This window comes from Crocodylus porosus, unplaced genomic scaffold (assembly GCF_001723895.1).
Source record: "Crocodylus porosus isolate Cpor-Errol unplaced genomic scaffold, CroPor_comp1, whole genome shotgun sequence".
Classification (NCBI taxonomy): domain Eukaryota; kingdom Metazoa; phylum Chordata; order Crocodylia; family Crocodylidae; genus Crocodylus; species Crocodylus porosus.
The window spans coordinates 5,362,359-5,389,937 of record NW_017728926.1 but is presented as its reverse complement, the minus strand read 5'-3'; the positions used below and the strand labels follow the sequence as shown (position 1 = coordinate 5,389,937).

General features: G+C 44.3%; 1 long non-coding RNA gene across 4 annotated transcripts in view; it reads left to right on the top strand.

Moving 5' to 3' along the window:
• LOC109314229 overlaps window positions 1-15,797 on the top strand; it is a 34,135-nt gene extending 18,338 nt beyond the window's left edge. Inside the window, exons 3-7 of one of the 4 annotated variants that reach the window (XR_002102253.1) lie at window positions 3,800-3,947; window positions 5,069-5,170; window positions 7,725-7,812; window positions 8,400-8,521; window positions 14,962-15,797. This is a non-coding gene — a long non-coding RNA (uncharacterized LOC109314229). Of the gene's footprint in view, window positions 1-3,799; window positions 3,948-5,068; window positions 5,171-7,724; window positions 7,813-8,399; window positions 9,141-14,961 lie in introns of those variants that run through there. The other 3 variants (XR_002102254.1, XR_002102252.1, XR_002102255.1) reach the window with 3 other exon arrangements.
• The last annotated feature ends 11,782 nt before the right edge of the window (window positions 15,798-27,579 follow it).

Below are 27,579 nucleotides of genomic sequence, written 5' to 3'. Positions count from 1 at the left end.
CCAATTATAGATAACCCCAAAAGTGGAACTGTTTCATCTTCTTCCACTGGAGGTGCCAATGGGATAGAAGTAGCAGAAAATCTGGTAACATTTTCTCTCTGTAGTGTTGTGGTACCTAAACACTGTCTGTGAGAAGTAAACACAAACCAAACCCATGTGCCTTGCTTGACAGCCTTTGATATCTGAAAGATGACAGGGCTACCTAAAAACAAGCATTTTGGGCCTGTCCGGCATGTGTGGCCAGGTGTTGCCCAGTATGACTGAGTTGTAGAAACCCACAATAGAAGCTGGATTAGTAACAGCCAGTGACCCAAACCTAGCCCAGCTCTGAAAATCACGCCACAGTCATGCTGTTGGAAGATAACAAGGGACCCATATTCACTTGAATTCCTGAGAGCCAACCCATTTTGATCAGTGAGCACATGAATGTTGCACGGAGAGAAATATGGAAGCAATTACTTTAAGAGCCGTCTTTTGGGCAATTCCCAAAGAGACATCAGCCCCTGTATTTATGAAGCCTATCGCATCGGGCCCTAATGAAGCAATTAAGCAAAGGGTCCTCTGCCTTTGATCTAAATGTGGTAATTTTTACAAAAACATCTCCGAGTGATAGATACCCATAACTCAGAGTCCTTAATTGTACTTAATTTGTTTGGAATACGAATGTGCATTTAATTAAGCCAGGACTTTGCCCACATGTTTCAAGAAGGGCTGTCAAGGAAAATTAAGACCCAGTTTGCTTTCAAAGTTACTGGTTTTTATCAGGCCAGGACAGCGATCTTCGAACAGAAGGTTACAGATAATTAGGCAGAGACCTCAAGCCAAAAAAAATGTAGAGACACTGTACAGCTGAGAAAGGAGCAGGGAAAAACTCCTTGATGAAGAAACATAAGAATCGGCTGTTCACATAGTGAGGTCACGCATGGCTAGGTTTTGGTAAATGTAACCTGTTGGTTGCAATGTGTTTTGCATTCCTAAACTCCAGGGGTGTGGAGGGAACCTGGCTGCAGTGTTTAATAGTGTTAAGTGACTGGCACGGGGATTGGAATTTCAGGCCATGCCAAAGACCCCCTGAGTGGGCACAGCTGAGGGAGCCCCAGGAAAAGGCCTGGGAAGCAAAGCTGTTCATTTACTCAATTTGTGTGAATCCAAAGCATTTGCAGCGGGCAGGCAAAATACGTGTTACTTTCTTCCCTGCACGCTGAATTTTGTCTGGAGTGAAGGTCTGGAGAGCACGGTGCTGCTGAGCTGCAGTTCCTCTGCTCCGGGACTTGGGTAGGGAGATTCTCACATCCTGCAGCGCACCGCAGACTGCTCTGAATCTCAGGTTGGGAGGAAGCAAGCTGGGCAAGCCACAGAGGCTCCCCTTCCCGTCACTTGCTGCCAGGGTGGCAGTATCCAGCCAGCTGCCCTGCTCTCTTGAGCTGTCTTTTGCATGGTGCCACTGCCTATGGCTGCCCTGTCGTGTGTGCCTGCTGCTCCTTCAGGTGAAAAGTCACATAAGCAAAAGAAGCAAAATAAATGTCTCGCACCCAATACCCCTCATGTAGGGGAGGTCCCCTGGCTTATGAGCACGGAGACTGAATCCCTGTGTGTTTCTTACCATTTACTATTAACCAGTGCCTGGTCAGGGCTTGCCTACCTTGTCAAGAAGAGCTCAGCCTCTTCTCTTTGCAGCTCTGCCACTGTGTGACCTGGGTCGGGTCCCCTGATCTCTGCTTTGGAAAGTGGTGATGATGACATTTCATGCTGCCACCTCAACATATAGGTGTTACTACTGTATGAGTTCTGACTGGGGAGATTATCAGTTTAGTGGATACAGGGGAAAGTCAGGCCTGTTTATGCACAGCTTTCAAGCTGCCCTTCTACAGAGCAAAGCACTCTGTTTCCACTTGGCAAATTCTTTCACTACAGGTGATGTTTTGTTGAGGGGTGGGATGTACAATCATGACAATGCTAGTTTAGACTGATCTTCTCCCTGCCCTTTCTTCCTCTCCTACCTGGAGGAAAAATGAGGGTCCCATATGCATAGTCTTAAAGATATTATATTTAAGAAATCAGTAATATATCAGTGCAGGTAAAGATTATAGGTAGTTTTTGCCTGAAAATTAGTTTTTTGGTAAATGACTTATGCAGGAGCAGGCACTATCTTCCACTTTTTGTGATTCTTGTAAGAACGAAACCTGTCACCCGCTGCTCATCGAGTTCTGTAGGAGTTGTTACTTAGAGGGCGACTCAGGATGGGGGTCTTATGATCATAGGTGCTGTACCAATGCATACGAAGAGTCAGTTTGTGTCCTGACATGATATAATCTAAATGGACCCTAGGTGCAGACGAAAGAAGGCGCGTGATCTTCGTTTACCAGCAGAGAACTGCAGCACAGAGATGACGTGATTGATCCATGATCACACAACGAAGAACTGAACCTCCATCTCTGCATGCCAGCTCAGACACTTTGCCATACAATTGTTCTTCCCCAAGCGGTCTAATGGGCACCCACTAATGGGTACCTACAAATCCTCCCTGATAACTATCCCAAGAAGCATATTTAAATGCTTTGCTGTCTAAATGCTGAGGATACAGTATATATTTTAAATCAAGGGTTTGCTTTGGGCAGTGATATCCTCAGATTCCAGATTTGCCCTGACATGATTCCTAAGTGACCAGAGCTGATTTCTCATGCTGAGGTGGTACCTGGCCTCCTCTCCTTGTGTGGCTCAATTTAAATGCTGGCAAAATACCCAGCCCTCCATCAGACCTAATTTAGTATAAAATTAGTTGACTTAAAATAAACATAATAAAATAAAATAAATCCTCTGGTATTAAAGTCCCCTTGGCCAGATTGCTGCAGGCCTGGTCAGGATTTATGACATGCTGTCACTAGACTGTTAAAAGGAATGTGTACGGCAGGACTGACTTGCAAGCTCTTTACCACAGGGCTCACAATCTTCCCGGATATGGGACATGGGGCAATGACCCCCCCAGCCCTGAAATGACATTCTGGAGGAAAGAGAATGATGTGTGAGGGCAGGAGCGTAATAAGTGGGGAAGCGAAGGAAAAATAAAGGCAAGGAGGCTCTCACTTGACTGTAACTGTTTTGAAGAGTGACCTCATGCATTCCAGAGGCACTCTAAGGAGGTCCATGCAATTTTTTTCTGTATCTGCTAAGCACACTGAATAAGTTTGCAAACCCAACCCCAGAATCCAAAAGTCCTGTCTCGGGGTAAATGGTCACCCTCTTACTAGTGTTTAAAATTTTTACAGCAATAACAGAGAATTTGAAAGAACATCGTAGGTGGATTTACAGGTCTCCAGGGAAATCAATTGTTTCCTGTTTCAACAGCTTCTTCATCATAACTTGCTTTCTCAGTCACCGAGTGATGTTCTATTAATCTCAGCATACAGAGATTACAGTTAAATGTAGAGCTTGGTTGAACCTCAATTTGTGAAATAATCTCGTCTACCTTTTCAATCAGTCCAGTGTAGTATACGTTGGGTTGAGATCTACCGATCAAATCTGTGGCCGTGTTCCTTATCCGCCTAGCGAATAATACAGGCTACTATAAAAGAGCCTGTCAAGAACTATGCAGTTTGTGTCAACTCATTTTAAATCTGTCTGTCTGTCATAATTTTTATCTGATTTCCCATTTTGATACAAAAACACTGAAACCACAGCTCCCTGTTCAAGTTTCTGGCTATTGTGTTCCATCAGGTTCATATTTAAACATTTGTATGTCAGACATACATGGAACATTTAAGAGCCACAAGAATGTCTAATACATATTTCCCATTTCCAGTTTTTGCCAGTGAGAGATGCGGTGTAAAAGCACAAGTCAGATCTGGAAGAAAGATGGGGAGAGATGTCATGAGAGAGCCAGTCTTGTTGGAACAAGGCCTTCTAAAGAAGTCTGTGAACCACGCAGGCTTATTCCCAGGTCTTTGCAGGTTTGTCCATGCCTTTCAAAACGGCCGCTTGTTGCTAGCTGAATTTGTTTGGTGGGCTGCTTGGTGTGTGGCTGCTCAGACTGAGGGACCCCAGTAGCCCACATGACTGGTTTAATGGCTGAGAGTTTATGGTAATTCCAGTTGCAATCACTTTGCTGTTATTTCTCCTTCCATGGAGAACCAACAAGTAGTGAAGATGCAGCTCCTAATCAGTGTTGACAAGGCAGACAGTTCTGCTTTGACTCTGCATGGAAGGTGTGCCTCTAAGAGACAGGCAGACACTCATTTTGTCTCCTTGTTGTGGCCTCTCTAGTTTCCAGTCCATTAAAACTGACATATCCGGTATAGCCCTTGTCTGTCACTTTTGTCCCTAGAGGGGGAACATCCTCATCTCCTGCTGAACTCAGGGCATGTTTCAAAAGGCTCTTGCACAATGAGGGCCTGGTCCATCTCCCACCCATCTCAGTGAGGGTGTTTCTGCTGGGAACTGGATCTGAATCTCGAGCCCACCCTCCCCAGTAGTTTATGATCACTGGTAGCTGCCAAACCAGCTGGTTTCGAGGGGGAAATGTCTATGTACAGATCAAATCTTCTGCACGTAGATTCCCCAGCCGGCTGGGAAGTCTGATTGGACTGTGTTTCAAATTCCCATGTCTCGTATCTTGGAAAATCCTAACAGACAGTTAGGAATGTTATGTTATGAATCTACCCACCACAAAACAGAAAGGCAGGGAAGTGCTGGCAAGTAATAGTTTGCCTTTATAATGCTAAGGACCTGTTCACATGGGCCAGACAATTATGCCTCATAAGACGCTTGTCTTGGGTAAGGAGAAGAGAAAATGGGGTGGAGGGGATATCCTGGCCGAGTTTGTCTGGGGTCAGTGGGAACACTGGTGGACTGGTACCTGGCTCAGAATTGCTGAATCTGTCCATAAGGGCCATGCCAGTGTCACACAGCAAATCGGTAGCAGAATGAGGAATGAATCCAGAAGACTGGATCCCTAATGCCCTGTTCTTGTGCTGATTGACTATATAGAAAACAAGACATCTAAATAGCAGGTATGGGGTCCAGAAGACTGAGCCTTGTCAGGGGCTGTTTTTCTCTCTTTTCTGTGCCTCAGCCAAGCAACATCATTTCCCCTGACATCCATCTTGCCAAAGAGGAAGGTAGAAAAGAAGCAAGAAGTACAACAAGAGACAGAGGACCTGAAATATCCCTGATGGTGTGCTTTTCTCAAGTAAAGCATGGGCAGTATAGATCCTGAGCATATGAACTGCTGAGCAAAATCAAACCGCTGGGTGACAGCAAGTACAATATTTATACATATTTTTTAAAGTATTTTCCTGTGGTAATATCATACTGAAATGAGCTTCTCTTTTTTCTAGCCCCATGATCCCTTGTTTTCTCTATTATGTCAGTTTTAATACACTTAGTCATAATTTTTTGTCTGATATTCCAATAATTATCTTCCTAAGGTTAATCCCTATCCCACAGCAATACCATTAAGGAAGGCTACATGGGAGTCTTAAAATAGTTGCTATTTATAGTAGGAACTCTTTCCAATGCGGAGAATCATTATTTATAATTCACTGATTGGAGAAGCTGGAGCAGCGATTTCCAGAGTATCACACATTACTCTGTTGTAGTTTTGTCTGACAGATCTGTGCTAATTACCCTGGGTGGTTTTGATGTGCAGCCAAGGGAACGGTTGCAGAAAAATGTGTATCACTAAAGTTTGGGTCCCCAAAGTCAGAAGTAAAATAAGCAAGAATAGATCCTTATCTGAGTCAGACCCTTACTAGCTGTGTACAAAAATTTCCTCACATGTGCTTTTTTTCAATCCAGTCATTACTTCTGCTTGTACTTGGCAATGCACTTAAGGCTGTATACTCAGCATGCATTCCAGCTTGGCCTCTTCTCCTTTCTTGTGACAAATACATTCACTGACACCATTGGGACTGCTAGTTTCCACAGCAGGATGCAAGTTAGGACTCCTGTAGTCTGCTTCCATCTCTGCTACTGACTCCTTTGTAGCCTTGGCCAAGTCACTTAACCTCCCTGGTCCTTAGGTTAGTTGTTAGGAAAATGAGTACCGTGGTAATAGTTCCCCCTCAGGCTGTTCTCAATACTTAAATAATTAATGTGGGTAAAGCAATTTGTGAGCCTCAGATAAAAGGTGCTCAGGAAAGGTAATTTATTATTATTTGCTCCAGCTCTTTCTTAGAGGCTGTTTTGAATTTGCTTGAAAGCGGGGCCTTACGTTGCAGGGTTGAAGTTAAAGTCAGGAGTTAGAGTTAAATATGTTAAGGATAGATTGTTACTTCTGTGGCCCCAATTCAGCAGAGCACTTGAATTCACTCTTAACTTTAAGTAGCACAATATGTACTTGAATGTTTTGTAGATTGGAAGCCTATCACTGCACTGATAAAAGAGAAGTGGGGGTTGGGGGGCATGTGTGTGCGTGCTTGTGCCCTCATGATTCCAGAACAAGCGTCGTCGCAATGCAAATACAATAAGCGACTTGCACAAAAGCTGGTGAAATTCATCCAGGATGCAAATCAATAAATGTAACAAGAGAGAAACTACAAGCTGTGCATTTCCACCATAGCTGAGATTTTGTGGGCTGGATAGAAGCTGCCGAGCATGACCTAATGCCGGGGGAAAAAAAGCAGCCACAGACCTCAGCATCTAAACAGTATGAATATTGAACCAGAGGTCCTTGAGTAATTGTCCTTTCTTCACTCCGGGGGTGAAAAGGGTACATTAGACATTCACTAGCAGCAAATGGCACCTGACATCTCTTTAAGTGAAAGTCAGTTTGGAATTTTTTTAATGGCCAAGCATAAATCTTTTAAATTATAAATCAATAAATAGTTAATTCAATAATAGAAATCTTTTAAATATTTAATAAGTCATATGCAGAATGGCTCTATAACTGGAGGTTGATGGAACTGTGTCAAACGAATTTGAATCAAACTTTTCCAAACTCCCTGTATTAAAATAGTTATTGATTCAAATGTAAAGTTGCAGGAGCACAGTAAAAATTGAGATGGCACCGGGGGTTCTGTAGTTCCTATTTTCCCATATGAATTTCAGTAAAACTACCGGTTCACTTTTACTAGGGTGTTCCTGGGGCTTTTCACGTTTTATGACTATTCCTACAAAGAAATGACTAGGCTGAGCTGAGACATTTTTGTTCATATTAATTAAGACTCTCCCTCTAATGAAGCTGCTGTTTAGAAAAGCCCTAACAATTTTGCCTCCTGTATGAAAGAGACTGCTCATAGAAATCCACTTTGAGGTCTGTGAACAACTCTCTTTTTGAAGTTGCTCTGGTTTTAACCATATGTACTGGAGATTTAAAACTACAGCCAATTAGAGCTGAGTTGGATTATGCCTGGACTGAATTTGGTTCTTGGAAAAGGAAAACTCTATCTGGCTAAGTGTTTGCTCTTTATTGATTATTATAAATCTCATCCCATCCTCATTCCCCTATGGAACTGATATTTAAAAGAATGGTTTGAGTGAAGTCAGTAGTATTTGAAGCTATATTCTTGAGTAAGCCTTGGTAAAGATAAAGTAAATGCCATATTGAGCATTATAATTTTGTAGGGAATTCACTATAAAAAAAAGTTCTCTTATACTTTCCCTTACTTGCTGTACTCCTGACATACTGCATTTCTCTCTTCCTTATCAAATACCTTGGTTGCCTCTCCCAAGCACTCACTCACTGGAAATGTATTAACTACCTCTGGGGCATTAATGTCATTTGACAGAGTGGGAAGATGAGAGGAGAAAAGTACTGTGACTTGCCCAAGACTGTGAAGGGAAGTCAGTGGCAGAGCCCAGATGAGACTGCACGAGGTACTGGCTTCTAATCTTTTGTTCAGGGAGTGGGGCCAGTCCTGCTTATTCAGTCTGGATTAGCTTTAACAGCCCTGATAGTTAATGCCTCTCATCCAATTTATGCTCCAAACTGGCATAGCCCAGTATTTACCCTATAAGCCTGGACTGGGTGTCCCTAGCAGCCACTGTTACAGATTGAGCTGTCCGTCAATGAACCAGAACCCAGCTGGCATTGGAAACAGGCGTTATATCTACCTTGGTTCCTGAGAAGTACGTCACTATTTCTTGTTTCTGCAATAGGAACAGCCCTTTTACTTTGTGTGTCTGTATGTGCAGTGCCTAGCACGGTGAGCCTCCATTCCAGAAATCCTAGCATGCTACACTTTCCATAGTGCCCTTTGCTCCTGCTTGACCCTGTGCTTCCAGCCCCTCCCCAAAGGAAGTGTTTTCAGACAGTCCCTTGAAAAAAAAGGCAGCAACTGAAGTTTCATTATTATCCAGCTGAAATAATGAGAAATGATTTCAAAGGGCTTGAGCAACATTCGTTTTATTAGGCTTTCTGTGCCTATGGGAAATTGTGATGCATTTTCAAACCCATTTTACAGATTGGTAAACAGGGCTGTATCCTGCAAAGGCAAAATATCCATCTGGTGCCCTTAAAACTGCAGGCAGCCCCAACCAAAATGGCTCATTACCTGAAGTGGCATCTATTGTTTGCTGTATAAGTGTAAGTATAATCAATTCTAGCTGGCTCAATATTTCTGAGGGATCAGGATTTCGTTAATATTCTGCACACCTCTCCTTTCCCTCTGTGTCTCTGTGTGTGTATGTATCTGGAGGAGCAGCCTGAATACAGTATCTCTGTGTTTTTCTTCTCCCCAGGATGACAGATATTTTAACGATGACAGTAGATTAATATCTCTTTAATCAGCCAAAATGAACATGACACGCAAGGGTGACAGCTCAATTTTCTGCTAACAGATTGCTCCTATCAAGTCCTCCCATTCTCGCTGATTTTTATTCCTGGCAGAGATGATGTCCTGGCTTTGGGAGGACCCCAGCTCCCCGTCAGCTCATCAGACACCCATTAAATAAATCTCGTAACACATAGGTGTTACTCACACGCCTGTCAGGATGCTGGCTGGCTGGTTGGCTGGCTGGGGAATTGAATGAGCTCCGACACGCTGAATGGGGGGAAATTGTCACTGAGCAGGGCGAAGCTGCAGCGTGTGTTCCAGAATATACAGTTATGGAGGGTCCCTTGTCCTCCTGCTTGTGGTTATTTTTTTGTTTGTTGGCTGAAATGTGGATCAGACACTGAGACTGTCTCCTGGCAGACAAATAAACCCCCCCCCGCCATGTCTGGGGACAGAAAGGTGGATGGAGGGAATAGCACTGCAGGTGGAAGTGATACACTAAATGCTAGCCCCAGAATTAGCTATGCTCAGAGCTTGTTAGCAGGTGGGGTTTCAGGAGTATCTTGTTTCTGCTTCGGAAATTTAAACTGCAGGATCTAATTCAGATCTTCCCCCCCACCCCCCATGGCGTTTCAAATGCAGTAACTCTGTACAAAGTCATTGCCCAGCCTTTGCAGGGGTAGGTCTCCCTTTTACTGGAGCAGGTCCTGACCCTCAAACCCATTCAGGGTTCAATCTCTTTTGCTTTGACTTGTAACACAACCCCAACTCCGAAGCTTATGCCACTGCCAAGGACACAAGGAAAGCTTCAAATCCATCAAGCTACATTTCTGTGACTACAGTACTGGCGCTTGCAGCACGCTGTTCAGTAAATATAATATTCCAAGAGCTGATAGGTAACTATTACATTTGGGAAAGGAAATGATCCCAGTCTGTATTCTGAAGGACCAATATTGTTGTTGCTTTTTTAAAAGCATTTTTACTGATTTAGAATTCAAACCTGTTGCCTTTGGTATTACCGAAATTCAGCCATTTCTTTTCATTGTGAATCGCTCAGACCATCTGCCTTGTTTTCCTTTAAAAGCAAATCAACCACCAAAGAGAAAAAATAAATAAAATGCATTTGAAATGGCTTAGTTTGGCAAGGCCCTCCGAAAACTATAAATCATGCTTGCAAACCTGGCTTATGTGAACTGGATTTGCATTGAATCAAATTTTGGTTTCCTTACAAAACTTTTTGTGCCATGGCTGGCTGTTCATGTAGTTGCAGACAAGAGATGTGTTTGTTTTAAAAGATAAAAAGCAAGTATTTTTAATGTAAATGGTTTCAAGAGAAAATTAACAATAAATTACCCCAATGATGACGTTAAAGATATCCATATGATTGTAATTATGAAGTCAGATCTTTCCAAAGGAGCATTCTGTCATTTCCTATTCTTGTTACAATCTCTGTCATGCAAACATGTTCATTATTTTTGCCATTTTCTCTTCTTATTACAGCCTTTGCCATGAGAATAAGTCATCAAGGTTTTAAGTGACTAATAAATTCTCTAAATTACCATCCATTGCTTTAATTTTTCCCCCTCCATATTCTGTATCATAATTGCCTAGCCATTTCTCACCCTCCTTTTTTAAACCACTCATTAGACTAATAGGGGAAGAATAGGATTTACTCTACCTAGAATACTGTAGCAAGCCTTGGACACCACAGTATGAAAATCTGAAAATAAGTATGACAATACTTCAGATTTCAACTCTCAAGAAAAGACCAGACATGACTAACAGACGGTATCTGCATAATCATTCACATAAATAAATTGAGAAATGTGTGCCCTGTGGGTGGACAATTCACAGAAGTCCCATCCAGCAAAGTGTTTCAGAATAGAAATAAATTGAAGCATGCAGGTAGTTCTACTGAGTTCACTGAGACTTTTCATGTGCTTCCAGTTTGGAGGTTTCTCAAGTGAGTAAAGTGATATGCTTAAGAACATTACTGAGGCACGACCAAACAGAACGAGACCAGAATAATAACTGGTTAAAAATGATTTATTGAGCTTCATGCACTGCCTGTCTGATACCCAGTGGTGCCCACAGTCTACTGGTGTTTGCTGGTAGATGGATCACCAGATCTACGCTCCATTTGGCACCAGCTGGCTCTCTACAGTGTAATATTGACATAAATGCAAGGGCTGAATGGTACGTGGATGCCAGGCTTCCTGCCAGCCTCCACATACCTATATGCCAGTCTCAGTCTCATGTATCATTGATAAAGAGGCACAACAACTGTACAGTCTGTGTTGTGATGTGTAAATGCATCTCACCAACAACGACTGTAATTTGGTGTGGGTATGTCCTAATCTGCTTTATAATATAGTGAGGTGACCATACCTTGAAATATTAGCCCCTTTTTCAAACTGTGCACACCTTTTCCTTCTATCACTTTACTCATTTGAGTAGCCTCCTAACTGGAAGCATGTGAAAAGTCAGTAAACCCAGTGGGTTGCATGATTCAATTTATTTCCATTCTTAAAGCTTTGCCTTGTACTATGTGCTCCTGCCTCTGTCACTGCTGTTTTTAGGGGTCTCTCTCACCTTTATATATGTGATATATGAAATAAAAAGTTTCTCAAGTGTTCCAGCTAATATTTTGGCAGGCTGTTGACCTGGTAAAGCTCACTCAAGTTTTTTTCTTTACCTTGACAGAGCTGTTAAATTGGTCACAGATTTTATGGGCTATCACCAGCATGGATTTTTCTTTTCTTTTTTTTCTTTTTTTTTCAGCATTTCAGTTTTGACACAAAGTCATTAACAAGCCAGTTTTAGACGGAGTGCAAATGCTGGTCTGTGCACTTAGCGAGGCTCTTTATTGTGCTCACTGAGTTGGCACCATTGTGCTCTTGTTGTGAAAAAGGGGCTTGGGGAGTTGGGACAAGCCCCACTCCACATTGCCTCACCATCTCCCTCATAATGTTTATGGCAGGGTCTTTTCAAAGCCTTAGCACAGTATGCTGGATGTTTCCTGTTATTGTTTGTCTTGGATATTTCAGAGGAGAGACATTTGACTTCAGCTTTTCCCAATGTAATGCTGCTGCCATAGGCCCTTCTGTTTAACAGCTTTTCAGCATCTCACAAAGGGGCTCTGAATGAACCTGATGTTTTACTCACTGTCCAGATGAAGAAGGACCTTTGCCCAGCTACACAAAAGTAAAACAATATCTTCGAAGGCATGAAGAACTGTGGGTCAGTGCAGCGCAAGCCACCAGTATAACAGCATCTTAGAAAACCCTCGGATAGCCAGATGGAAAGATAAGGCAAAATGTCATTGCAGCTTAATTTATCCTACAAAATTTGGGATGGTCTGCTCTTAGCATTCGCATTTGGGATTGAAAATCAACAGTAAGTTGCCCATGATACAACAATGTTTGCTACCTTGGTCGATGATGACTTGGTTGGAAGAGGAATGCATTTTCAGTGTAACTCTATCTAGTATTAATTTAGCTCTGCAAAAAACAAGCTCCCATTTAGTCTTTCAAATTTGTAAATATCTTCCCTTTGCATTCAGTCATTTGCTATATTCATTTTCCATAACTATATGGGTGGGTGACTGAGATTTACTAACATGAATATTTCTGAAAAGGCAATGTTTTCTTACACATTTAAATACTTGCAGAGAGAAAATTTTAAATGTAATGTGTAAATTTGTTCTCCACAAACACATGCTGTGGACCCCCAATTACAAGCAGTTTGCTTATCCAATCACAAAACTAAAGACAGGGTTGCACTGCATATGTGATTAGCTATAATTACATAACATGGGCCAAATAATAAGATAATGAGTTAAATAATAGCCAAAATAAATGCTGGAGAATAATTCCAAATACAAAATAGATGTAAGAAACTAGCAAGTCTGATAACAGGCAGATGAGGAGAATAAATTCTTCAGGAATAGGATTCCTTTATTATTTGTATAATAGTACCATCTAGAGACCCGGACCAAGAGTAGGGATCCACTGTGCTAAGTACAGGGCATGGTAACACTATTCTCAGAAGTGCGGGTGAAACTCATGTAGGTATATCCACACTAATCTAGCTGTTGTGGATAGCAGTGACTGAAACTGTGGTAACATGGACATCAGTATGAGGAGTACAAGCCCACATTGTCCAACAAGCCAGGGGCAGAGCCAGGGCTCACTTCCAAACCTGAACCTCTCTATGCCTTTTTTTGTCCGAGCCCTGGTAGGATACTGTATGTGATCTTACTGTTTCCCAGAGACATTAGGAGGGTTAATGTGCCCGGAACCAACCTGAAACTTCAATGCGTGAACTAAACTTTAAAAAATGTGGATAATGTTATTACATGCATTTTTATACATTTAATTTCTTTGCTTCTTTATGATTGTAGGTGCACTACTGGAAGTCTACACAGTGCTGTAGTGGCTAAGGAGTATAGGTATTCCTGACTCCAGACAGATCATGACTTAGAAAGGCTATTTTTTGGCATAAAAATACGAGCAAGAAGCAGTGGATCTGTCAGCAGCTAGTCCATTCAGTGTGCTACTACCTCAGTTGTGCAGCCTTAAGTGGTTTAGAAAATCCTAGGGGGAAGTAAACAGCCCAAAGAGGACAGACAAAGCTGGCAGCCTGTTGACTGTATGCTGGCAAAAAAAAGAGTGAAATGCAGAATCCTGCATTTGTATGGATCACACAAATATCTCTAGAGGGAGTCAAAGAGCTGTTTCTCTAGGAAGATGTGATAGATTATAAACGCAACACAATCAAGGCAATAGCAAAAAGAGCCCCTTCCTATGTGAAATGGGGTGTGTGCGGGGTCAATGTAGGGGTTAGGCTGATGGCAAAGTTTTAAAGTGTTGTCTGTCCCCCCCAGCATAAACGCACACACTGGCTCAGCTGGATTTTGCCTTTATTGAAGCTCTCTGGCACTTTTCTTGCCATCTCTTTATGCACAGGTAGTATATCTCTGACCTTCTTGCTCCAAGCTGGAGCATGGTTTTGCGGAGCCAGCCACAATCAGTTTCTGTTGAACAAGGAAAGGAACTTAGACCGGAGTGGTCTGGTCTTCATGTCTATACAAGGGTTTGGTGTCTGATTCTGTCTCCAGCGTATTTATTGTTTGAATGTTTCCCTCCGGTATGCTGCTTCCCTGGGCTGGTGATGAGCAGTTTGCTGTAAATTATCTGTTGCTTATTTGTGCTTTGATAGTTAAATCACAGCAGGCCAAATTTTTCAAATAGCCCATTGTGCACAGTAGTAAATCCTGATGTAAAATCTTGAGGTTAATGATGCAGCTCCCAATTACTTCAGTAGAGCTGAGAGTTTATTTTTCAGGAGAACTCATTTCCCACAAATGCACCCAAATACATGGTTAGATTCTAGCAAGCCAGGTAGCCGGGGCCAGGTTGAGAATGGAGCTCCTTTAAAAATGAGGCTGAGGGTTGCAATGGGAATGATTAACTACTTGGTGCTTCTGAACACCCACTGGTTCCCTTTGGCGCCCAAATAGGAACTAATCCTTGCTGAACACTTGTAATTCCTTGTGCTGAGTGCAGTAGTGGAAACTTGTGCCCATGCACATTTCAAATTCAGTCCCCAGCAAACTCATGCCTGCAGTATTGAAAATCAGTAAAACATTTAAAAATGTTCTGATCAAAATTTAACATTTGCACAAACACAGACACAAAGGGGGGTTGAATGGAATCAGGGCAAAAACACTGAGAAATCCATGCCCCTATTTGCAAAATGGGTCTCCCATTTGCTTTCTCAATCTTTGCGACTTGTACCCCTTTAAAACCATTTTTGTTGCTGTTAGAATTGAATCCGACTATTACTCTACAATATGGCCTATTTCCTTTTACTAGTTAGCATTTAAAGGTGTTTTACAATTCAAATGAGCCATGCAATTAAAGGTGACATTGCCAAAACTGGACGGCCTAAAATTAGACATTCCTGCTGTGTGTTAGAGCTTGGCCCGCATTTATATCATGCTGTCTTTGGGCTGTACCTGTCTGCTCCAATCTTACGAGTCAACAGGATACTGAAATGTTCCAGAATCCTACTCTTTGTGTTACTCTGTGCTCTCTGCCTGCCAATATCACCCCAGCTTCTTCCTTGCCCTTACAGTATTTACTCCTCTAATATATATGTGCCATATAATGAAATGCTTTGCTGCTCTGTAGTGCCTTTCCTCTGAAAACTGGAAAGCACTTCACTATTATTATTATTTATATTACAGTGGTCTCTTTGTATGAACACATGATATGAGACAGTGCCTGCTCTGGAAAGCTTACGATTAAACTAGACGAGCCAAAGGGACAGAGGAAGGAAGGATTGTTATTCCCACTGGTCAGACTAGAGATGGAGGCACTAAGAGGGTACAGGCCTGATTCTGCGTCCTGTGGAATCCATGGCACCCCGCTCGGGACTTCACCGGGGCAAGAGCAGTGAGTCACAAGGTCCCAATGAGCCCAGATCTGAGCTTGAGTCCAACAGCTTAATCACACTCTCACCCTGAAATGCAAATTGAGTCAATCATATGCCATCCCCATTGTCTGCACTTATCCATGGGGACCCTGAAGTACACAGGCAGGCACTGATCACAGTGGCATGACTGTCCAGAGCTCCTGGCATCCCACTCCATAGATTAACTCCACACCTACTTCCCTATATATCATTTGCCATGTAACTCTTTAGAGTGTAAAGCATCTTGGAGTACAGGTTCATGTGGCAAGGCAGAATGGTGAAAGAGTATTTTGGATAAGACACAGGGCCAAAATCCTGCTGTTCCCCAGGGTCTTTTAATCTTCCCACAGGAGTGGGGCCTTTTTCTTCTCACCTGACTTTTAGTTCTCATGTGAAAATGCTTCACACAGTAAACTCCCTGCTGTTCGGTTCCTCCCCTCAGATGACGCTTGACCTCAAGAGTCTAATTCTTGGTTTTCAGAGCCACACCAACAGCCCAAATCAGCCAAGTCTTCCTGACCTTAGGGGGAGTGCTGTGAGTAGGGTGGCCACCATAGAGGACAGTCCGGTCGTCTTCTGTCCTTTATTGATACGAAACTGGACACCTTTACGTCCTCTATTTTTCTCTTGAAGAAAGAGAAAAATAGAGGACATAAAGGTATCCGGTTTCATATCAATAGAGGACAGAGACAGAGTAGCAGAAAACTGGAATGTCCTCTATGATGGCCACCCTAGCTGTGACACTGTATTGTCACTTAGTCACAGTGACATCGGTCATACTTGCATCATAAAGAAAACCAAATATACCCCAGGGCCACTTGGGTTGGGTTGGCAGAATTTTTTTAGCTGCCTCCAAATTACAGATTATGACTGTTACTAAGGTGATAGTGTTGTGTAAATGATGTCACAAAGCATTATAGAGCACACAACGATGCTGGCACATTAATGGCATGTGTGAAGGTGCCTTCCTGAGAAAAGGCAGTAATGCCTGCCTGGCTTTAGACTTAAAAATCCACAAGGAATAATCATGAAAAATCCTCTTTTCCCACTGCTTCTCCATGAATACAGCCTGATTGAGCTCAGTGGAGTTATTCCTGATTTACAGTGATATAGGTAGAAAAGAATGAGACTCCTCTTTGCAGTTTGTTAATGTTTGCAGTTGCACATAGATTATGTATCCCCAAATCAGAGATGAAAAGAATGCTCAGAGTCCATGGGGAGACAAAAACCATGGAAGCCTAAATAAAACAACATAAAAGACATTTGATGTCACTCAGTCTGTCACTTTGCCAAGGTGAGATAATCTATAATAACACAATATTTGTATAGCAGCAACAATGTACCAGGTGCTTCACGAGGTGCTACTTGGCCTGTGTGCTATGACCGGGTATATAAATACATTAAAGTCTAGCTGTCTCTTTCTTTGAAATATTTTGCTATATATCACAGGCAAGGGTGTATCATATAGAGCATGCACTTGCCAATCAGATCCCAGTATGTTTTAATGTTAAAAAAAAACATATGCACCCAACCCCCCTCCCCTCCTACACCATTTTTTTGGCATTCGTTACAAAATCCAGGTCTTTTTGCACTCGGTCAGTCTTTTGAAGCCAGGCAATGTTGGTGGTTATGGCTGTTGAGTGACCTATATTAAAAGAGTTGTTGGTCTCAGTCCAGTTGTTCATGGAAAGGTGCCCAAGTTGCAAACACTGCCCTTGCATCTGGTACGCTGGTTAGGTATGTCAGCAAAAGGGTGACTGCTGAGTATCTCATGGGCTCTTCTCTTTTCATAAGTCCTTCAGGCCACAGCTGAAGCACTTTTGTGAGCTTGCCTGGTGTGGACCCATTGGATGGCAGGCTTTGCTCTCTAGTGCTCTCCCAACTCATTTCAGAGCATATGTCTAGTGTAATGAATTACTCCTAAAATGTGGATACTTAAAAGCGCACAGGCTAATGAATAAGGCCCAGACTCGCCATGCGCTGAAGAGAGCCACCTTCTCTGAGTGTCCCCAGGAGTGAAAGGGATGGCTTGAAATGGAGGATATTTTGCTGCCCAAGCAAGGGTGACAGAGAAAAGGTACATGTCTTTAGCAGCAAAGATAATGAGCAATTGGAACAATGTATCAAGACACAGGATGGATTTGCCAACACTAGCTCCCTTCAAGTGTAGACTGGACGTCTTTCCAAAAGATATAGCATAGCTCAAACAAAAGTTGTAGGCTTGATGCAGAAATGATTGGGTGAGGCTCTTGGGCCCATGTTTTGCAAGAGTTTGCATTAAATCATCTCTTTTTTCATTTGACCTTAAAACTTATTAATCAAGTCCTTAGTGACTTCTGACTGGATGGATTGACATGTAGTAGATATTCCCTCTAGAGATGGTGCTGTTGGCAACGAAATGCCTCCCTGCATGCCATTTTAATAGCTGTAGACTTTGTATACGAACTCAGATCAGAGTTAGTATGTGTTGGATCTCTGAACTGAATTCTTCAAACCCCTCTGGTGACCAAGTTGGTATAACTTAAGATTTCTAGATAGGCCCTGGAACCCTGTATGACAAGCACACAATTCCCTACCCCCACCTCTCCCATCCTGTCAACAAGTACAAATATATCCCCCGACAGGCAGATGTATAAATCTTAACTGTTGAGAAACAAAGCAGTTTTTAAACTTTAACGAGCAGACTAATGGAAATAAAATGCAGAGAAAATGCAAAAAAATTGACTAAAATGTTTTTTATTTTGGCATTCGGGGGGGGGGGAGTGTGTACACTAAATAATAAATAAGCCATGCACTGTTTTTACAGCCTCTTTTCATATGCGTGAATATTTAAAACATGCAAAAATGTGGAATAGGCATTTACTAGGGACAAAGGAAAAATATTTATTTTATGTAAGGAGGGAAAAGGTGTACCAAGAGCAAGATGGGGGAAACAGAGAGATGCATGTTTAATGGATTGCTGGCTCACATCAGGGAGAGATTTTCAAGTGTGAACATATTTGTAGACAAACTGATCTGACAAGTTAGCTTGGTTAAGATGCATTTGCATTGGAGTTCGCTTGGGGAACAGCATTGTGTTCTCAGGGTATTTTGTGGGTGTGAATGATGCCCATTTATTCTCTGGCAGCCAGACTGCAAAGTTCTCCACTTGTGTTCATACTCAACAGACCAAAGCATCTTTGAAACCAGAGGGGGCTCCAGGAAAAAGACAACAGCAGGGCTTGTCTTTATATGTCTTATGTCCAGAAGGGATGGGCTAGTTTTCTCTATTGCAGAACATGGGCTATAGCTTGAGAATGTTTCTTTGAAAACAGTAATGAAGTCTATGCAAAAGTCAAGGGGTTTTTTGGATTTGGCAGGGTTCATACAAACAAAATCCCAACTCTGGGAATCTCCAAATACCAGGAAAATGCATGCTCTGGACTTGAATGCTCCTGTTATTAACACTTTAGACTGGATCACAAAAGATCTGGATTCACCTCTTGCCTCTGCCATGAACTCACTCTTGGACATTGGTCAAGTTACTTTACCTACACTGTTCCTTGGCGGCCTCTCCCTACCATAGAAATAATGCTTCTTCTTTCATTTTTCTTGTCTATTAGGACTCTAGGCTTAATAGCAGGACCTATTTCTTATTATCTGTGTGTACAGCGCCCATCAGGATGAGGTCCTGATCTTGGATGGGGACGTTTAAGTTGTATCATGCCATTATTCAAGAAAAGAAATATGGGGCAGGGGGGATGTTGACACTTCAGCATCACTGCTGAGCAAATAAGAGAGATGAAAGCCTAGAAAAATGCTTTGTCTGGTCTTACATGCTTCTGCACTGGTGAATGAGTATCAAGGACAGAGGTGGGCAATTATTTTGGGCAGAGGGCCGCTTACTGAGTTTTGGAAAGCCGTTGAGGGCCGCATGACAGGCAACCAGGGGCAGATAAATATTAATTTTCTAAATTTTTTAGGGGCCCTGCAGGCTGGATAGAATGGCCTGGCGGGCCGCATCTAGCCTCTGGGTTGCATTTTGCTCCCCCCGATCAAGGATCTTTCCTGTCACTAACCTGGCCTTTATCTTTGCACTTTGCTGCTGATATAGTTGAAAACCCACTGGAAAGGCCTACTGCCAAGACCAGCAGGGTCATTATTGTTATGTATTCCAGGGCCTGTGCCCATAATGTTTGTTTAACTGCATGCTTTATTTTCCCCTGACTTTTGATTCTTTTTGCCTACTTTATATTTTAATGCATGGTTTTATGGAAATATTTATAGTACATATGTAACACATAAAACACCATCATAACTCCACTTTGCTTCAGTCCTGCTGAAATAAATGATGTTGTTATAATAATTTTATAGGGTTATATCTGTTCTCTTATGAAAAAGACCTGTGATGGTTTGAACAATCAACCTGGTGAGCTTTTACAACTTTTTTGCTGGTATAGTGACCTCATTGACTTTCTCAAGCTCCTAAATTGTCTGACTTCCCAGCTTCTATCGACATACATGGCAGAACGAACATATAAAAGATGTGTGACATGGGGGGAGGAGGGGGCTGCATGATGTTACCAGAGCAGGTGGCTCTCTGAAGGTAGACCTCCATGAGAGAAGGTCGTACAATCCACAAACATTATGGGTCCCTGATCCTCTTACATTAAGTCCCAAAAAGCATTTCCCCCATTTGTAGATTGTGTTCCATACAAAAGAAGAACACCTTGAAAAGCTACTTCCCAAGAAGAAACTTGCCAGAAGATCTTCATTGAGAATAGCTCACAAGGTCTGCACATTCAAAGGTGGGTGCTGCAGAGCGAAACAGAACAGGCCGAGCAGAGGGAGAAAGACAAAACAGAGAGGATTTTGGTGAATTAATCCCAGAAATCAGAGCGTTAAAATCCCCTATGGAAGCACAGCTTGATAAAATCAAAGCAGAAATAAAAGAAATTGGGGACAGGGTCACAGACCTGGGGATAAAAGTGGGGGAACCCTGCAAATCGTAGTAAATCTTCGAAAAAAGATTAAGATGATTGAGGAAAAAGAAAGAAAAAAAAGACCTTGCAGAGAAAAGTGAGACTATAGAAAGCCATGAGAAAAGAAATAATGTAAGAATAAGAGGACTCCCAGAAGGTGTGGAGGAGGGAGACTCAGCAGAATATTTAAAGCAGGTATAGTACTCCTTCCTACAGCTGCAAATACAGACAACCATCCTTGTAGACGGAGCACACAGATCTTGCTACACTCCCCTCAATTTAAACCCAGAGACATGACGCTACGTTTGCTCTTTTTTGAATAAAAGGAGCAGATCCTGAAGAAGGCTAGAGAGACTTCAGATCCTACTCCTGAAGCATATAAAATTATGAGTATTTCAAGACTTGTCACAGGCAACATTAAAGAGAAGGAAAAACTGAGTGAAATTACAGCATCTCTCAGAGAAGCAAGTGTAAAGTACACATGGGCTTTTTCTTGTAAATTTATCTTCATGCATCAAGAACAGCAGTACATTATGAAGGACACAAAAGAAGGTCTTAAAATCCTTGAGAATCTAAACTTAATAGAAAGCACCCTAGAATCGCAGGCTGAGACTGACACAGACAGCCAGAAGCAACTGATTGGCAAACTATTAAGCCCAGGAAGAAGATGATAACAAAGTACAAGGATAAAGAGACTGGGAAAAATCAGAAAACTAGGGGTATTCAAGAGGATTTGAATGGGACTAAATCAGGGATGGGCAAAATACAACCCATAGGCTGGATCCAGCCCAGCAAGTGACTCTATCCAACCTGCAGCAGCTCCCTTGGCCTTGTATGGCCCAGACAGTCCAGGCCATGGCATGTGTGGCCAGTCCCATCACTGCCAGGTGTAAAGGTGCCACCTGGCACAGAGCCAGGCATGGTGCCAACCTCTTCCTGGTGGGAAGGCTGAGGTGGGCTAGACAGAAAATGTGGGGGGCTGTGCAGACAAAGATGGGATACGGGCACCATGGGCTGGACTGGGCCTGGGGGCTTGGCAGGGACAGTGCTGGGAAGGGTGGCTACTGGAGGGTTAAGGTGAATTTTGGAGTGGTTATAACCCCCCCAGGCCTTCCCACCACTGCTCCTGCACAGAGCACAGCCTGCCTTCTCCCCACATGACTCTCAGGCACACAAGGGACTGTAGTCCGTGGGGCTGGATGGTGCAGCGGCAAGATGGAGGTAGCGGCCAGACTTGACTTCCTGGCAGCACCTGCGGTGGTGGCTCCTTCTGGGTACCACTGACAGTGTCCCTGCCTCCTAACTTAGCCCTGCTGCCTGGGCACCCTAGTCCATTCATCCTGCACTCACCCTTGGGGGCACTGGATGGAGCAGGTAGGCAAGCAGGGTCTCCATGGGTACAGACAGGCCGTTGCACTTGGCCACGCAGATGGGATGGGCCCATGGGCAGGCGGGGAGCAATGTCTGGGAGCAGGATGGATGGGCAGGCCTGGTGCCAGAGGTAGGATCATGGGGCAGTGACAGTGGGCAGCCAGGGCCCAGAGCAAAGCTGAAGTTTGCTCCTCACACGTCCCTGTGACTGGCACCAGTTCTGTGGGCAGCAAGCGGCCCGTGCCCATGGAAAGGATGCCTATCACAGGGACGTGGGGAGCTCCACCCGTCCTGTTCCTGGATGTTACTCCACGGTCATCCACCGCTCCATCCTATCTGCCTAGCTGAGCATGTCCTGCTTGCAGGGCTCCCAAACCAGTGTCCATGCAGACCCTGCTCACCCACCTGCCCACTCTATCCAGTGACCCTGGAATTGGATGTGAGGTGGATGGGCCCAGGAGCAGATAGGATCAATTAGCATCTCCCCCTCTCCCCACTACGCCGGGGGGTTGAGGCCAGGTCAGCACCCTCCGACTCCCCCAGCTCACAACAGCCCACCAAAAGTCCTTAAGTGGCCCTCCAGCCCAAATAATTGTCCACCCTTGTAATACAAAATAATGGTAAGAGGGGAAAGAAAAAAATGGAAGGGGAATATCACAAGGGGAAAAAAATGATAGAAAATTATTGTTAGAAAATAAAATAATTAGGAAAATTCTAAGGCTAAAATAAAGGGCAGGAGTATGTGGGCAGGTTATAAATATAATGTAACATGGGAAGAGACAGGGGAAGTCTGACATATGGCTCTGTACAGCTTCCTCCAGAAAACTACTGAAAAACTATGATATAGTGCCGTGACTCCCCTAGGATGGGAGTCAGAAACCTCCGCGTCAGGAGTTTACTACTCAGGTGTGGAGGGATTAAATGTTCCTTTCTATCTGAGGGTTAGCGTGAAACTCCACATTTTAGGAAATGGGTAAAGGGTACAAAATAAAGATTGTTTGGGGATCCAAATGGGAGGGAAATTGGACTGGGTAGATATGGGGAGGAGCGGGGGCTGTAACAAATAAAGTTAACGTTAGGCTGAGGATGCATAAAAGAATACACGGGGACCAAGCAGTACTGCAAGTATATTAAGCAGACCAAACATAATCTAGATCTGCCTTATCTCTTACATTATAAGTAGGTTAAAGGTTGTTCCAGCTAATGTATAATTTTATTACCTTTGCCCATATATTATAATATATAATATTCACCAGCCAGAAGACCAGTGTCTGTAGCCAGACTGTTTGAATATTAACATGTGTAAACATTATATTGATGATGATAAGTTATAACAGTTCATAGACTCAAAGGACCGGAAGGGACCTGCCAGATCATCAAGTCCGGTCCCCTGCCATGGGCAGGGAGTTATTGGGCTTAAACGAGCTCAGCAAAGTGCTTGTCCAGCCTCATTTTGAACACCTCCAAGGATGGTGACTGCACCACCTCTGCTGGGAGCGTGTTCCAGACTCTGGTGACCCTTACAGAGAAAAAGTTCTTTCTTATGTCCAGCCTCTAGATCTTGATGCTTACCCCTGACGTACTTGTAGGTGGCTATCAAGTCACCTCCCAGTCTTCTCTTACTCAAACTGAACAGGCCCAGTTCCCGGAGTCTCTCCTCATAGGGCCTACCCTCCATGCCCCTAATCATGCAAGTGGCCCTTCTTTGTACCCTCTTGAGCTTATCCACATCCTTCCTGAAGTGCGGAGCCCAGAACTGGACGCAGTACTCCAGCTGTGGGCTCACCAACACCAAACTGAGAGGGAGAAGCACCTCCCTGGGTCTATTGGCAACACATTGGCTGATGCACGCCTAAGTTCTGTTTGCCCTTCTGGCAACGTCATCGCACCGTTGGCTCAAGTTCATCTTCCAGTCTGTCGTGACCCCCAGGTCTCACTCAGATGCAGTGCCAGCCAGTGGACCACCACCCATCGTGTAGTTACGGTGAAGGTTCTTCCTACCCAGATGAAGAACCCTGCATTTCTCCCTATTACACCTCATCTGGTTACATTCTGCCCATAAAACCAGTCTTTCAAGGTCATCCTGGATCCTTACTCCATCCTCTGATGTGCCCATGTTTCCCCACAGCTTGGTTTCATCCATAAACTTAATCATTGAGCTTTCATCCAAGTAATTAATAAATATGTTAAAGAACATCAGTCCAAGCACTGATCTCTGGGGGACACCACTGGAGGTGGCCCTCCAGGATGAGGCCATCCCATCGATTCCACCTCTCTGGGATCGGCCTCTGAGCCAGTTGCCTACACACCTCACTGTTGGCTGGTCCAGCCCAGTACCCTCAAATATGGTTGAGAAAGTTGCGTGGGAAGCAGAATCAAAGGCTTTACTGAAGTCTAAGTAAATGACAGCAACCTCATGCCTCGTCCAAATGGTTAGTTACTAGGCCTGTGCGAAGCAGTTAGTATTCGCTTTGGATTCATATTTGGCTGACTCAGAGGCCAGTGATTTGATTTGGTGATTCAGATCACTGCCCCGAATCAATTCTCTGAATCTCTGACTCACCCAGGCCCTCTCCCAGCCCGGCAATGGATGCCCTGCCCGCCCCAGCTCCTGGCACTTGGGAAAAAAACCGCCCCCAGTGCTCACCGGGTGCTGTTAGGTGTGTGTGGGGGAAATCCCCACTGCCCCCAGTGCCCCATGCTGCATGGGGGGCTCTGCGTGAGCCCCCAAACCCCTTCCTGCTCCCCTACACCTCCATGGCTGCCCCACCCACACCAGCTCTGGCCCTTTAAGAAAAAAAAATGTGAAAAACCCCAGACTCACTGCTCCTGCCTGTTTTCACAGACAGGCTCACTGACCTAGTGAGAAGGGCTTTAAACTAGGTTGGTCAGGGGTGGAGAACAAAGCCCTGGGGTAAGTGGGGAAGTGGGAGACCTGAAGGAAGAGCAAGCAGGAGGGAGCAACAGGAGAGGTACTCTCATACTTCCTGAGAAATCAGGAATCGAATAGTTACCCCAGGTGCTTGTACACAAATGCACAGAGCCTGGGAAACAAGCAGGAAGAATTGGAAGTCCTTGCACAGTCACGGCGCTATGATGGGATTGGAATAGCAGAGACTTGGTGGGAGCTGCATGACTGGAGCACTGTCAAGGATGGGTACAAACTGCTCAGGAAGGACAGGCAGGGGAAAAGAGGAGGAGGAGCTGTACTTTATATAAGGGAGCCATATGATTGCTCAGAGCTCCCTTGTTCTCATGGGGGACTTCAGTCACCCTGACATCCGCTGGGAGGGCAATACAGCAGTGCACAGGCAATGCAGGAAGTTTTTCAAAAGCGCTGGAGACACGCTCCTGCTGCAAGTGCTGGAGTGGTCAACTAGGGGCCGTGCACTTCTTGACCTGCTGCTCACAAACAGGGAAGAATTGGTGGGGGATGTAGTAGTGGATGGCAACCCAGGCAGCAACAACCATGAGATAAGAGTTCAGGATCCTGAGGAAAGGAAGGATGGAGAGCAGCTGAGTAAGGACAGTGGACTTCAGAAAATCAGACTTTGACTCACCCAGGGAACTCATGGGCAGGATCCCCTGGGAAATCAGACTGAAGGGGAGAGGAGGCCAGGAGAGCTGCCTATACTTGGAAGAAGCCTTACTGAGAGTGCAGGAACAAACCATCCCAATGTGCAGGGAGACTAGCAAGTATGGCAGAAGACTTGGCTTAGCAGGGAACTCTTCAGTAAACTAAGTCACAAAAAGGAAGCTTATAAGAAGTAGAAATTTTTAGTATAAAAGCATTGCTGGGGCATGCAGGGATGAAGTCAGGAAGACCAAAGTGCAGCTGGAGTTACAGCTAGCAAGGGATGTGAAGGGTAACAAAAAGGGTTTCTACAAGTATGTCAGTAGCAAGAGGAGGATCAGGGAAAGTGTGGGTTTTACTGAAAGGGGAAGCAACCTTGTGACGGGATGCAGAAAAGGCTGAAGTGCTCAATGCCTTTTTTTCCTCAGTCTTCACAGGCAAGGTCAGCTCCCAGACTACTGCACCGGGCAGCACAGTTTGAGGAGGAGGTGAGCAGCCCTCAGTGGTGACAGAACAGGGTAGGGACTATTTAGAAAAGCTGGATGTGTACACATCCATGGAGCCGGATGGGATGCACCCGAGGGTGCTGAGGCTGTTGGCTGATGTGATTGCAAAGCCACTGGCCATCATCTTTGAAAACTCATGGCGATCAGGAGACATCTCAGATGATCGGGAAAGGGCAGAGTGCCCATATTTAAGAAAGGGAAAAAAAAGGATCCAGGAAACTACACACCAGTCATCCTCACCTCAGTCCCTGGAAACATCATGGAGCAGATCCTCAAGGAATCCATTTCTACACACTTTGAGGTAAAGAAGGTGATCAGGAACAGGCAGCATGGACTCACCAGGGGCAAGTCATGTCTGACCAACCTGATTGCCTTCTATGATGAGATGAAGTACTACTTCATCAGTCAGGGCGGCTTCCAAGGGAACCAACTTCCAAGCGAGGTGGAGCTGGCTCCTACCCTGGGGGTCTTTAAAAAGAGGCTAGATGAACACCTTGCTGGGGTCGTTTGACCCCCAGGACTCTTTCCTGCCATGGCAGGGGGGCAGACTTGATGATCTGCTGAGGTCCCTTCCGACCCGACCAACTATGAAACTGTGAAACTGTGACTGGCTTTGCGGATGTGGGAAAAGTAGTGAATGTGATATTCCTTGAGTTTAGCAAGGCTTCTGATACGGTCTCCCACAACATTCTCGCAGGCAACCTAAGGAAATGCAGGTTGGATGAATGGACTGTAAGGTGGATAGAAAACTGGCTGAAGCATTGGGCTCAGAGAGTAGTAATCAATGGCTCAATGTCTAGTTGGCAGCCGGTATCAAGTGGAGTGCCCCAGGGGTCAGTCCTGGGGCTGGTTTTGTTCAATGTCTTCATCAATGACCTGGAAGATGGCTTAAAGTGCACCCTCAGCAAGTCTGCAGATGACACCAAGCTGGGGGAAATAGTAGATATGCTGGAGGGTAGGGCTAGGATTCAGAGTGGCCTAGACAAATTGGAGGATTGGGCCCAAAGGAATCTCATGGGGTTCAACAAGGACAAGTGCAAAGTCCTGCACTTAGGACGGAAGAATCCCATGCATTCATAGAGCCTGGGTGCTGTCTGGCTGGGCAGCTGCTCTGCAGAAAAAGACCTGGGGGTTACAGTGGACAAGAAGCTGAATATGAGCCATCAGCATGCCCTTGTTGTCAAGCAGGCTAATAGCATACTGAGCTGCATTGGTAGGTGTGTTGCCAGTAGGTCAAGGGAAGTAATAATTCCCTTCTATTCAGCACTGGTGAGGCTACATCAGGAGAACTGTGATCAGTTTTGGGTTCCCACTACAGAAAGGATGTGGACAAATTGGAGAGGGTCCAGAGGAGGGTGACAAAATGGTGAGGGGGCTGGGGTATATGACTTATGAGGACAGGCTGAGGTACCTGGGCTTATTTAATCTGGAGAAGAGAAGACCAAGTCGGGATTTAATAGCAGCCTTCAACTACTTGAAGGGTAGTTCCAAAGAGGATGGAGCTGGGCTGTTCTCAGTGGTGGCAGTGAAAGAACAAGCAGTAATGGTCTCAAGTTGCAGCAAAGGAAGCTTAGGTTAGATATTAGGAAGAATTTTCTCACAAGGAGGGTAGTAAAACACTGAGACAGGTTATCCTGAGAGAGAGAAAGGCGGTGGTATCTCCATCCTTGGAGTGTTTTAAGACCCAGCTAGACAAAGTCTTGGCTGGGATGATCTAGCTGGGGCTGGTCCTGCTTTGAGCAGGGGGTTGGACTAAATGACCTCCTGAGGTCCCTTCCAAGCCTAATTTTCTATGATTCTATGACTGTAGCCAAATGGAAGAGTGTAGGAAACACTGTAAGGACTGAAGAAGCCTCAGATGTCTGGATCTCCAGGTGGCCAGTGTAACTGTCTTATAGTTTTTAGCAAAGACTTTATATTATTTTCTCTTTTTTGTGTAACTGCCGCGCGGCACTCTCACATTTATGTAACCTTGAAGT